Source organism: Oncorhynchus kisutch, linkage group LG29 (genome assembly GCF_002021735.2).
Source record: "Oncorhynchus kisutch isolate 150728-3 linkage group LG29, Okis_V2, whole genome shotgun sequence".
In the NCBI taxonomy this organism is placed as follows: Eukaryota; Metazoa; Chordata; class Actinopteri; order Salmoniformes; family Salmonidae; genus Oncorhynchus; species Oncorhynchus kisutch.
Genome location: NC_034202.2, coordinates 44550156 through 44563919, shown reverse-complemented (window position 1 = coordinate 44563919; position 13764 = coordinate 44550156). Strand labels below are relative to the sequence as shown.

The window sequence follows — 13764 nt, the reverse complement described above, 5'->3', positions numbered from 1 at the left end:
GTCTGTCTGTCTCTCTGTCTGTCTGGTCTGTCTGTCTCTGTCTGTTCTGTCTAGTCTGTTGTCTGTCGTCTGTCTGTCTGTTCTCTGTACTGTCTCGTCTGTCTGTCTGTCGTCTGTCTGTCTGTCGTCTGTCTGTCTCTCTGTCTGTCTTCTGTCTGTCTGTCTGTCTGTCTCTGTCTGTCTGTCTGTCTGTCTGTCTGTCTGTCTGTCTGTCTGTCTGTCTCTCGTCTGCTTCTCTCTCTGTCTGTCTCTCTCTCTCTCGGTCTGTCTTCTCTCTCTCTGTCTGTCTCTCACTCTCTCTGTCTGAACCAGGATCAGGTATCAGTCAATATGGGGAGGGAGAAACCCTGGGTATTCTGAACCAGGGATCAGGTATCAGTCAATATGGGGAGGGAGAAACCCTGGGTATTCTGAACCAGGATCAGTCAATATGGGAAGGGAGAAACCCTGGTATTCTGAACCAGGATCAGTCAATATGGGGAGGGAGAAAACCCTGGGTATTCTGAACCAGGATCAGGTATCAGTCAATATGGGGAGGGAGAAACCCTGGGTATTCTGAACCAGGATCAGGTATCAGTCAATATGTGGAGGGAGAAACCCTGGGTATTCTGAACCAGGATCAGGTATCAGTCAATATGGGGAGGGAGAAACCCTGGGTATTCTGAACCAGGATCAGTCAATATGGGGAGGGAGAAACCCTGGGTATTCTGAACCAGGATCAGGTATCAGTCAATATGGGGAGGGAGAAACCCTGGGTATTCTGAACCAGGATCAGGTATCAGTCAATATGGGGAGGGAGAAACCCTGGGTATTCTGAACCAGGATCAGGTATCAGTAAATATGTGGAGGGAGGAACCCTGGGTATTCTGAACCAGGATCAGGTATCAGTCAATATGGGGAGGGAGAAACCCTGGGTATTCTGAACCAGGATCAGGTATCAGTCAATATGGGGAGGGAGAAACCCTGGGTATTCTGAACCAGGATCAGGTATCAGTCAATATGTGGAGGGAGAAACCCTGTGTATTCTGGACCAGGATCAGGTATCAGTCAATATGTGGAGGGAGAATCCCTGGGTATTCTGGACCAGGATCAGGTATCAGTCAATATGTGGAGGGAGAAACCCTGTGTATTCTGAACCAGGATCAGGTATCAGTACACTGACATGTTACCATGGTAGCCCCAATACTTCCAGACAGCAAGGTATGAACACTGACATGTTACCATGGTAGCCCCATTACTTCCAGACAGGAAGGTATGAACACTGACATGTTACCATGGTAGCCCCATTACTTTCAGACAGGAAAGTATGAACACTGACATGTTACCATGGTAGCCCCATTTCTTTCAGACAGGAAGGTATGAACACTAACATGTTACCATGGTAGCCTCATTACTTCCAGACAGGAAGGTATGAACACTGACATGTTACCATGGTAGCCCCATTACTTCCAGACAGAAAGGTATGAACACAGACATGTTACCATGGTAGCCCCATTACTTTCAGACAGGAAAGTATGAACACTGACATGTTACCATGGTAGCCCCATTACTTCCAGACAGGAAGGTATGAACACTGACATGTTAACATGGTAGCCCCATTACTTTCAGACAGGAAAGTATGAACACTGACATGTTACCATGGTAGCCCCATTACTTCCAGACAGGAAGGTATGAACACAGACATGTTACCATGGTAGCCCCATTACTTTCAGACAGGAAAGTATGAACACTGACATGTTACCATGGTAGCCCCATTACTTCCAGACAGGAAGGTATGAACACTGACATGTTACCATGGTAGCCCCATTACTTTCAGACAGGAAAGTATGAACACTGACATGTTACCATGGTAGCCCCATTTCTTTCAGACAGGAAGGTATGAACACTAACATGTTACCATGGTAGCCCCATTACTTTCAGACAGGAAGGTATGAACACTGACATGTTACCATGGTAGCCCCATTACTTTCAGACAGGAAGGTATAAACACTCTGACATGTTACCACGGTAGCCCCATTACTTCCAGACAGGAAGGTATGAACACAGACATGTTACCATGGTAGCCCCATTACTTTCAGACAGGAAAGTATGAACACTGACATGTTACCATGGTAGCCCCATTACTTCCAGACAGGAAGGTATGAACACTGACATGTTACCATGGTAGCCCCATTACTTCCAGACAGGAAGGTATAAACACTGACATGTTACCATGGTAGCCCCATTACTTCCAGACAGGAAGGTATAAACACTGACATGTTACCATGGTAGCCCCATTACTTCCAGACAGGAAGGTATGAACACTGACATGTTACCATGGTAGCCCCATTACTTTCAGACAGGAAGGTATGAACACTGACATGTTACCATGGTAGCCCCATTACTTCCAGACAGGAAGGTATAAACACTGACATGTTACCATGGTAGCCCCATTACTTCCAGACAGGAAGGTATGAACACTGACATGTTACCATGGTAGCCCCATTACTTCCAGACAGGAAGGTATTAACACTCTGACATGTTACCATGGTAGCCCCATTACTTCCAGACAGGAAGGTATAAACACTCTGACATGTTACCATGGTAGCCCCATTACTTCCAGACAGGAAGGTATGAACACTGACATGTTACCATGGTAGCCCCATTACTTCCAGACAGGAAGGTATAAACACTCTGACATGTTACCATGGTAGCCCCATTACTTCCAGACAGGAAGGTATGAACACTCTGACATGTTACCATGGTAGCCCCATTACTTCCAGACAGGAAGGTATGAACACTGACATGTTACCATGGTAGCCCCAATACTTTCAGACAGGAAAGTATGAACACTGACATGTTACCATGGTAGCCCCATTACTTCCAGACAGGAAGGTATGAACACTGACATGTTACCATGGTAGCCCCATTACTTCCAGACAGGAAGGTATGAACACTGACATGTTACCATGGTAGCCCCATTACTTTCAGACAGGAAAGTATGAACACTGACATGTTACCATGGTAGCCCCATTACTTTCAGACAGGAAGGTATAAACACTGACATGTTACCATGGTAGCCCCATTACTTCCAGACAGGAAGGTATGAACACAGACATGTTACCATGGTAGCCCCATTACTTTCAGACAGGAAGGTATGAACACTGACATGTTACCATGGTAGCCCCATTACTTCCAGACAGGAAGGTATAAACACTGACATGTTACCATGGTAGCCCCATTACTTCCAGACAGGAAGGTATGAACACTGACATGTTACCATGGTAGCCCCATTACTTCCAGACAGGAAGGTATTAACACTCTGACATGTTACCATGGTAGCCCCATTACTTCCAGACAGGAAGGTATAAACACTCTGACATGTTACCATGGTAGCCCCATTACTTCCAGACAGGAAGGTATGAACACTGACATGTTACCATGGTAGCCCCATTACTTCCAGACAGGAAGGTATAAACACTCTGACATGTTACCATGGTAGCCCCATTACTTCCAGACAGGAAGGTATGAACACTCTGACATGTTACCATGGTAGCCCCATTACTTCCAGACAGGAAGGTATGAACACTGACATGTTACCATGGTAGCCCCAATACTTTCAGACAGGAAAGTATGAACACTGACATGTTACCATGGTAGCCCCATTACTTCCAGACAGGAAGGTATGAACACTGACATGTTACCATGGTAGCCCCATTACTTCCAGACAGGAAGGTATGAACACTGACATGTTACCATGGTAGCCCCATTACTTTCAGACAGGAAAGTATGAACACTGACATGTTACCATGGTAGCCCCATTTCTTTCAGACAGGAAGGTATGAACACTAACATGTTACCATGGTAGCCCCATTACTTTCAGACAGGAAGGTATGAACACTGACATGTTACCATGGTAGCCCCATTACTTTCAGACAGGAAGGTATAAACACTCTGACATGTTACCACGGTAGCCCCATTACTTCCAGACAGGAAGGTATGAACACAGACATGTTACCATGGTAGCCCCATTACTTTCAGACAGGAAAGTATGAACACTGACATGTTACCATGGTAGCCCCATTACTTCCAGACAGGAAGGTATGAACACTGACATGTTACCATGGTAGCCCCATTACTTCCAGACAGGAAGGTATAAACACTGACATGTTACCATGGTAGCCCCATTACTTCCAGACAGGAAGGTATGAACACTGACATGTTACCATGGTAGCCCCATTACTTCCAGACAGGAAGGTATGAACACAGACATGTTACCATGGTAGCCCCATTACTTTCAGACAGGAAAGTATGAACACTGACATGTTACCATGGTAGCCCCCATTACTTCCAGACAGGAAGGTATGAACACTGACATGTTACCATGGTAGCCCCATTACTTCCAGACAGGAAGGTATAAACACTGACATGTTACCATGGTAGCCCCATTACTTCCAGACAGGAAGGTATGAACACTGACATGTTACCATGGTAGCCCCATTACTTCCAGACAGGAAGGTATAAACACTCTGACATGTTACCATGGTAGCCCCATTACTTCCAGACAGGAAGGTATAAACACTCTGACATGTTACCATGGTAGCCCCATTACTTCCAGACAGGAAGGTATGAACACTGACATGTTACCATGGTAGCCCCATTACTTCCAGACAGGAAGGTATAAACACTCTGACATGTTACCATGGTAGCCCCATTACTTCCAGACAGGAAGGTATAAACACTCTGACATGTTACCATGGTAGCCCCATTACTTCCAGACAGGAAGGTATGAACACTCTGACATGTTACCATGGTAGCCCCATTACTTCCAGACAGGAAGGTATGAACACTGACATGTTACCATGGTAGCCCCAATACTTCCAGACAGGAAGGTATGAACACTGACATGTTACCATGGTAGCCCCATTACTTCCAGACAGGAAGGTATGAACACTGACATGTTACCATGGTAGCCCCATTACTTTCAGACAGGAAGGTATAAACACTCTGACATGTTACCATGGTAACCACATTACCACCAGACAGGAAGGTATGAACACTGACATGTTACCAAGGTAACCACATTACCACCAGACAAAATGTCGATAGGCACAGTTTCTGTATCGGCCTCGGGAATGACAATGAAAGATGATAGGTGAACACCGTTCTATTAGCAGAACACTGCTTCAGTGCTATTATTTAAAACGTTGTTTATTCTACAACGGACTTGTTACCTATTCAAAGCTTCCTCCGGGATGTGACCATACTGTACATCTATCTGCCTGTAGTTATTGAACTCAATCTGCAGGAGGTTTGTTTGTAGTGATTGAGTAGGGTGGGGGGGGGGGAACAGCTGCGGGGCAAGGTTCTGACAGATGGGTGTGTTCTGGAGCTGGGCAAACAAGCTTTTAGCCTCATGGCAGTGAAGTCCTGTGTGCTACAGTATACAGAAAGGAGAAGAATCTGTCTCTAACGGTTAAGGGCGGGAGTTGCCTGTACTGTAGCTAGGTCAACTGTTAGCTTGTTCTACTGTAGCTAGGCTGCCTGTACCGTAGCTAGGTCTACTGTTAGCTTGTTCTACTGTAGCTAGGTCTACTGTTAGCTTGTTCTTCTGTAGCTAGGTATACTGCTAGCTTGTTCTACTTTTGCTAGGTATACAGTTAGCTTGTTCTACTGTCGCTAGATCTACTGCTAGCTTGTTCTAATGTAGCTAGGTCTACTGCTAGCTAGATCTACTGCTAGCTTGTTCTACTGTAGCTAGATCTACTGCTAGCTTGTTCTACTGTAGCTAGGTCTACTTTTAGCTTGTTTTACTGTAGCTAGATCTACTGCTAGCTAGGTCTACTGCTAGCTTGTTCTACTGTAGCTAGGTCTACTGCTAGCTTGTTCTACTGTAGCTAGATCTACTGCTAGCTTGTTTTACTGTAGCTAGATCTACTGCTAGCTTGTTCTACTGTAGCTAGATCTACTGCTAGCTTGTTCTACTGTAGCTAGGTCTACTGCTAGCTAGGTCTACTGTAGTTAGGTCTACTGCTAGCTTGTTCTACTGTAGCTAGGTCTACTGCTAGCACGTTCTACTGTAGTTAGATGTACTGCTAGTTTTAGAAATGTGTTTTAATGCTACAGTAGTTTTAGAAATGTGTTTTAATGTGGGATTTACATTCACATTTTTAGTCATTTAGCACACACTCTTAACCAGAGTGACTTACAGGAGAAATTACAGTTAAGTGCCTTACTCAAGGGCACGCCGATAGATTTTTTAAAACCTTTCGGTTACTGGCCCAATGCTCTTTACCGCTCGGCTACCTGCTGGATGCGCTAGTATGTGTAGTGGAGAAGGATGAATCTTTGGTAAGGGCTAAGGACTGGGGTTAAGGCTGTCTTACCTCTACTGTAGCTAGTTGTACTACTGTAGCTAGTTGTACTACTGTAGCTAGTTGACCTACTGTAGCTAGTTGACCTACTGTAGCTAGTTGTCCTGCTGTAGCTAGTTGTAATACTGTAGCTAGTTGTGCTACTGTAGCTAGTTGTACTACTGTAGCCTGATGTTCTACTGTAGCTAGTTGTTCAACTGTAGCTAGTTTTACTACTGTAGCTAGTTGTACTACTGTAGCTAGTTGTACTGCTGTAGCTAGTTGTTCTACAGTAGCTAGTTGTATAGCTGTAGGTAGTTGACCTACTGTAGCTAGTTGTATTGCTGAAGGTAGATGTTCTACTGTAGCTAGTTGTATTGCTGTAGCTAGTTGTTCTACAGTAGCTAGTTGTATAGCTGTAGGTAGTTGACCTACTGTAGCTAATTGTATTGCTGAAGGTAGTTGTTCTACTGTAGCTAGTTGTATTGCTGTAGCTAGTTGTACTTCTGTAGCTAGTTGTATTGCTGTGGGTAGTTGTTCTACTGTAGCTAGTTGTACTGTTGTAGCTAGTTGTTTTACTGTAGCTAGTTGTTCTACTGTAGCTAGTTGTACTGCTGTAGCTAGTTGTATTGCTGTAGCTAGTTTATCTACTGTAGCTAGTTGTATTGCTGTAGCTAGTTTACCTACTGTAGCTAGTTGTATTGCTGCAGCTAGTTGTTCTACTGTAGCTAGTTGTACTGCTGTAGCTAGTTGTATTACTGTATTTAGTTGTACTACTGTAGCTAGTTGTATTGCTGTAGCTAGTTGTATTGCTGTAGCTAGTTGTTCTACTGTAGCTAGTTGTATTGCTGTAGCTAGTTGTATTGCTGTAGCTAGTTTATCTACTGTAGCTAGTTATATTGCTGTAGCTAGTTGACCTACTGTAGCTAGTTGTATTGCTGTAGCTAGTTGTTCTACTGTAGCTAGTTGTATTGCTGTAGCTAGTTGTATTGCTGTAGCTAGTTGTTCTACTGTAGCTAGTTGTACTGCTGTAGCTAGTTGTATTGCTGTAGGTAGTTGTTCTACTGTAGCTAGTTGTACTGTTGCATCTAGTTGTTCTACTGTAGCTAGTTGTGCTGTTGTATCTAGTTGTTATACTGTAGCTAGTTGTACTACTGTAGCTAGTTGTATTTCTGTAGCTAGTTGACCTACTGTAGCTAGTTGTCCTGCTGTAGCTAGTTGTAATACTGTAGCTACTTGTAATACTGTAGTTGTACTATATTGGGAATAGGGTGCCATAGGGCTCTGATCAAAACTAGTGCACTATATAGGGAATATGGTGGCATTTGTGGACAGAGTCATTATTTTGAAGGAACTTGAATGAGAGCCCTTTAATGTGGCGTTCTGTAAACGCAGGCTTATAGGTGAACCAGGAAATAATGTAGCCAGCACTCTGACATGGTACATGGAATTACTGACATTGCAACCGGCTAGTACATACTGTATTTTTAGCAGTGAACCCTTATGTAATTTAGCAGTTAAAGTAATGTCCAGCTAGAACATCGGGACAGTGAGATGAACAGTATGGAAAGCCAGGGGACAGTACAGCATGGAAAGCCAGAGGGCAGTACAGCATGGAAAGCCAGGGGACAGTACAGCATGGAAAACCAGGGGACAGTACAGCATGGAAAACCAGGGGACTGTACAGCATGGAAAACCAGGGGACTGTACAGCATGGAAAACCAGGGGACAGTACAGCATGGAAAACCAGGGGACTGTACAGCATGGAAAACCAGGGGACTGTACAGCATGGAAAACCAGGGGACTGTACAGCATGGAAAACCAGGGGACAGTACAGCATGGAAAACCAGGGGACTGTACAGCATGGAAAACCAGGGGACTGTACAGCATGGAAAACCAGGGGACTGTACAGCATGGAAAACCAGGGGACAGTACAGCATGGAAAACCAGGGGACAGTACAGCATGGAAAACCAGGGGACTGTACAGCATGGAAAGCCAGGAGACAGTACAGCATGGAAAACCAGGGGACAGTACAGCATGGAAAACCAGGGGACTGTACAGCATGGAAAACCAGGGGACTGTACAGCGTGGAAAACCAGGGGACAGTACAGCATGGAAAACCAGGGGACTGTACAGCATGGAAAGCCAGGGGACAGTGAGGTGAACAGCATGGAAAGCCAGGGGACAGTGAGATGAACAGCATGGAAAGCCAGGGGACAGTACAGCATGGAAAGCCAGGGGACAGTGAGGTGAACAGCATGGAAAGCCAGGGGACAGTGAGATGAACAGCATGGAAAACCAGGGGACAGTACAGCATGGAAAACCAGAGGGCAGTACAGCATGGAAAGCCAGGGGACAGTACAGCATGGAAAACCAGGGGACAGTACAGCATGGAAAACCAGGGGACAGTACAGCATGGAAAACCAGGGGACAGTACAGCATGGAAAACCAGGGGACTGTACAGCATGGAAAACCAGGGGACTGTACAGCGTGGAAAACCAGGGGACAGTACAGCATGGAAAGCCAGGGGACAGTACAGCATGGAAAGCCAGGGGACAGTACAGCGTGGAAAGCCAGTGGACAGTGAGGTGAACAGCATGGAAAGCCAGGGGACAGAACAGCATGGAAAGCCAGGGGACAGAACAGCATGGAAAGCCAGGGGACAGTACAGCGTGGAAAGCCAGGGGACAGAACAGCATGGAAAGCCAGGGGACAGAACAGCATGGAAAGCCAGGGGATAGTACAGCGTGGAAAGCCAGGGCACAGTACAGCGTGGAAAGCCAGGGGACAGTACAGTGTGGAAAGCCAGGGGACAGTACAGCATGGAAAGCCAGGGGACAGTACAGCGTGGAAAGCCAGGGGACAGTACAGCGTGGAAAGCCAGGGGACAGTACAGCGTGGAAAGCCAGGGGACAGTACAGCATGGAAAGCCAGGGGACAGTACAGCATGGAAAGCCAGGGGACAGTACAGCATGGAAAGCCAGGGGACAGTACAGCGTGAAAAGCCAGGGGACAGTACAGCGTGGAAAGCCAGGGGACAGTACAGCGTGGAAAGCCAGGGGACAGTACAGCGTGGAAAGCCAGGGGACAGTACAGCGTGGAAAGCCAGGGGACAGAACAGCATGGAAAGCCAGGGGACAGAACAGCATGGAAAGCCAGGGGACAGAACAGCATGGAAAGCCAGGGGACAGTACAGCGTGGAAAGCCAGGGGACAGAACAGCATGGAAAGCCAGGGGACAGAACAGCATGGAAAGCCAGGGGATAGTACAGCGTGGAAAGCCAGGGGACAGTACAGCGTGGAAAGCCAGGGGACAGTACAGCATGGAAAGCCAGGGGACAGTACAGCATGGAAAGCCAGGGGACAGTACAGCGTGGAAAGTCAGGGGACAGTACAGCGTGGAAAGCCAGGGGACAGTACAGCGTGGAAAGCCAGGGGACAGTACAGCGTGGAAAGCCAGGGGACAGTACAGCATGGAAAGCCAGGGGACAGTACAGCATGGAAAGCCAGGGGACAGTACAGCATGGAAAGCCATGGGACAGTACAGCATGGAAAGCCAGGGGACAGTACAGCATGGAAAGCCAGGAGACAGTACAGCATGGAAAGCCAGGGGACAGTACAGCATGGAAAGCCAGGGGACAGTACAGCATGGAAAGCCAGTGGACAGTGAGGTGAACAGCATGGAAAGCCAGGGGACAGTACAGCGTGGAAAGCCAGTGGACAGTCAGGTGAACAGCATGGAAAGCCAGGGGACAGAACAGCATGGAAAGCCAGGGGACAGAACAGCATGGAAAGCCAGGAGACAGTACAGCGTGGAAAGCCAGGGGACAGTACAGCGTGGAATGCCAGGGGACAGTACAGCATGGAAAGCCAGGGGACAGTACAGCGTGGAAAGCCAGGGGACAGTACAGCGTGGAAAGCCAGGGGACAGTACAGCGTGGGAAGCCAGGGGACAGTACAGCATGGAAAGCCAGGGGACAGTACAGCATGGAAAGCCAGGGGACAGTACAGCATGGAAAGCCAGGGGACAGTACAGCGTGAAAAGCCAGGGGACAGTACAGCATGGAAAGCCAGGGGACAGTACAGCGTGGAAAGCCAGGGGACAGTACAGCGTGGAAAGCCAGGGGACAGTACAGCGTGGAAAGCCAGGGGACAGTACAGCATGGAAAGCCAGGGGACAGTAAATCAAATCAAATCAAATCAAATTTATTTATATAGCCCTTCGTACATCAGCTGATATCTCAAAGTGCTGTACAGAAACCCAGCCTAAAACCCCAAACAGCAAGCAATGCAGGTGTAGAAGCACGGTGGCTAGGAAAAACTCCCTAGAAAGGCCAATACCTAGGAAGAAACCTAGAGAGGAACCAGGCTATGTGGGGTGGCCAGTCCTCTTCTGGCTGTGCCGGGTGGAGATTATAACAGAACATGGCCAAGATGTTCAAATGTTCATAAATGACCAGCATGGTCGAATAATAATAAGGCAGAACAGTTGAAACTAGAGCAGCAGCACAGTCAGGTGGAAGTTGAAACTGGAGCAGCAGCATGGCCAGGTGGACTGGGGACAGCAAGGAGTCATCATGTCAGGTAGTCCTGGGGCATGGTCCTAGGGCTCAGGTCCTCCGAGAGAGAGAAAGAAAGAGAGAAGGAGAGAATTAGAGAACACACACTTAGATTCACACAGGACACCGAATAGGACAGGAGAAGTACTCCAGATATAACAAACTGACCCCAGCCCCCCGACACAAACTTCTGCAGCATAAATACTGGAGGCTGAGACAGGAGGGGTCAGGAGACACTGTGGCCCCATCCGAGGACACCCCCGGACAGGGCCAAACAGGAAGGATATAACCCCACCCACTTTGCCAAAGCACAGCCCCCACACCACTAGAGGGATATCTTCAACCACCAACTTACCATCCTGAGACAAGGCTGAGTATAGCCCACAAAGATCTCCGCCACGGCACAACCCAAGGGGGGGGGCGCCAACCCAGACAGGATGACCACAACAGTGAATCAACCCACTCAGGTGACGCACCCCCTCCAGGGACGGCATGAGAGAGCCCCAGCAAGCCAGTGACTCAGCCCCTGTAATAGGGTTAGAGGCAGAGAATCCCAGTGGAAAGAGGGGAACCGGCCAGGCAGAGACAGCAAGGGCGGTTCGTTGCTCCAGAGCCTTTCCGTTCACCTTCCCACTCCTGGGCCAGACTACACTCAATCATATGACCCACTGAAGAGATGAGTCTTCAGTAAAGACTTAAAGGTTGAGACCTTTACAGCATGGAAAGCCAGGGGACAGTACAGCGTGGAAAGCCAGGGGACAGAACAGCATGGAAAGCCAGGGGACAGTACAGCATGGAAAGCCAGGGGACAGTACAGAATGGAAAGCCAGGGGACAGTACAGCATGGAAAGCCAGGGGACAGTACAGCATGGAAAGCCAGGGGACAGTACAGCATGGAAAGCCAGGGGACAGTACAGCATGGAAAGCCAGGGGACAGTACAGCATGGAAAGCCAGGAGACAGTACAGCGTGGAAAGCCAGGGGACAGTACAGCGTGGAAAGCCAGGGGACAGTACAGCGTGGAAAGCCAGGGGACAGTACAGCGTGGAAAGCCAGGGGACAGTACAGCGTGGAAAGCCAGGGGACAGTACAGCATGGAAAGCCAGGGGACAGTACTAGCTTTCATCAAGGGACTTTTCTTTCACTTGGTAGACTTCCTTTATATTCCCCACATCATTATAACACTGTGTCACAGAGACCGGGTGGGTTATTGATAGACTCTAGCTGTGTCTAATGGGGAGAGGTATTTTCAAATAATGACTCTATAAACTGACTGACATTGTAGTTATTAGGGGTGTGAAGATCAATGAATGAATCATCTCACGTTAAACCGTGGTCCGACCGTCATTGTAAATAAGAATTTGTTCTTAACTGACTTGCCCTAGTTAAAATAAAGGTTTAATTTAAAATTTAAATGTAAAAACCGTTAACAACAGTGTCACTGAGCAACGAGAGGATACACAATCCAGGAAGTAGCTAGCTATGAAAAGATTGTTAGCTCAGAGCAGATATCGTAGCACAGGTCTTCTTCTCTGCTCTGAATACCTCATACTTACAGAGGAGAACCGAAGAGGTTCTAACGATTGGTTATTTTCAACAGACTAATGTTCTGGAATTCCGAGGTCGGAACTCAGAGGCTTCCGAAGAATGTCACCATAATTTAGAAATGTCTCGTATATGTCCGATCATGAGGATATATCTCTGTGTGTCCTTAACCCTGCTGGCTTCTCCCATTTAGTTGATGTACCTCTTGGGGGCTAGCCTTTTGTTGGAGCTTGATAGGCAGGTTGGAATGAATACGGAATACCTTAAATTCCTCAGAGATCCTTAACTACATATTTCCCTTCCCATCGATCTGGCTTTTAATGGAAAGAGAGGGTAGGAGAAGTGGTGAGGTGGGGGGGGGGGGGGGGGGGGGCATTGAGAGGAGGTGGGGCGGGGGGGCAGGGGGGGGGGGGGATTTAGTGGAGGGTAGGTTTTTCCTCCACTTAGACCATCCTCTCCCCCCTCTCTCTCCCCCCCTCTCTCTCCATCCTCTCCCCACCCCCCCCCCTTCTCTCTCCATCCTCTCTCCCCCCCCCTCTCCAACCCTCTTTCTCTCGTCTCCAGGAATTAAAAAGCTCAGCAATGTAATATTATATATATATATAATATTCAATATGTAATATTATATATATATATATAATATTTAAACATGTATTTAACCAGGCATGTCAATTAATCACAAATTCTTATTTACAATGATGGCCTGGCAATAGTCAAAAGGTGTCCTGTGGTTATAGCTGATGATTTAAGAGGCTTCAGGGCTGTGTGTTATTTCTGCAGTGGAAAGAAACAGAGAAATCATTACACCCTTCAGGCTGAAGGGGAATATAAATCCCAACTAATAGTTGCCTCTATTCATTACGGCACAAGACACTTTAAGTAATCCTTAGGGAATCGGTGGCACACACACACACACACACACCGGCAAGAAAGGAGGTCTAATTTGCTGGAATGAGTCTTTTATTCGTTCAATTATTCGTTCTTTCTGTTTCTGTCCCCTGGGGTGGGGGGGGATGGGTGGGTTATTAAACTGATGATGTCATCGCCTTCACGGCGGCCCCTAGAGATCAGCCCGACTAGGTTGTCCTTAAAGGGGCAAAGGGGTTATGAATTGTAAAAAAAAAAATATATATATATATATATATATATATATATATTTAACTAGGCAAGTCAGTTAAGAACAAATTCGTAGATACAGTGACGGCCTACCAAAAGGCAAAAGGCCTCCTGCGGGGATGGGGGATGGGATCCAAATAAATAAATACAATATAAATATAGGACAAAACACACATCACAACAAGATAAAACACTACATAAAGAGAGACCTAA

At 47.0% G+C, this 13764-nt stretch overlaps 1 protein-coding gene across 3 annotated transcripts in view; it reads left to right on the top strand.

Moving 5' to 3' along the window:
* cadm2a (cell adhesion molecule 2a) overlaps positions 1-13764 on the top strand; it is a 633311-nt gene that overhangs the window by 581872 nt on the left and 37675 nt on the right. The gene's annotated exons all lie outside the window — the stretch shown is intronic.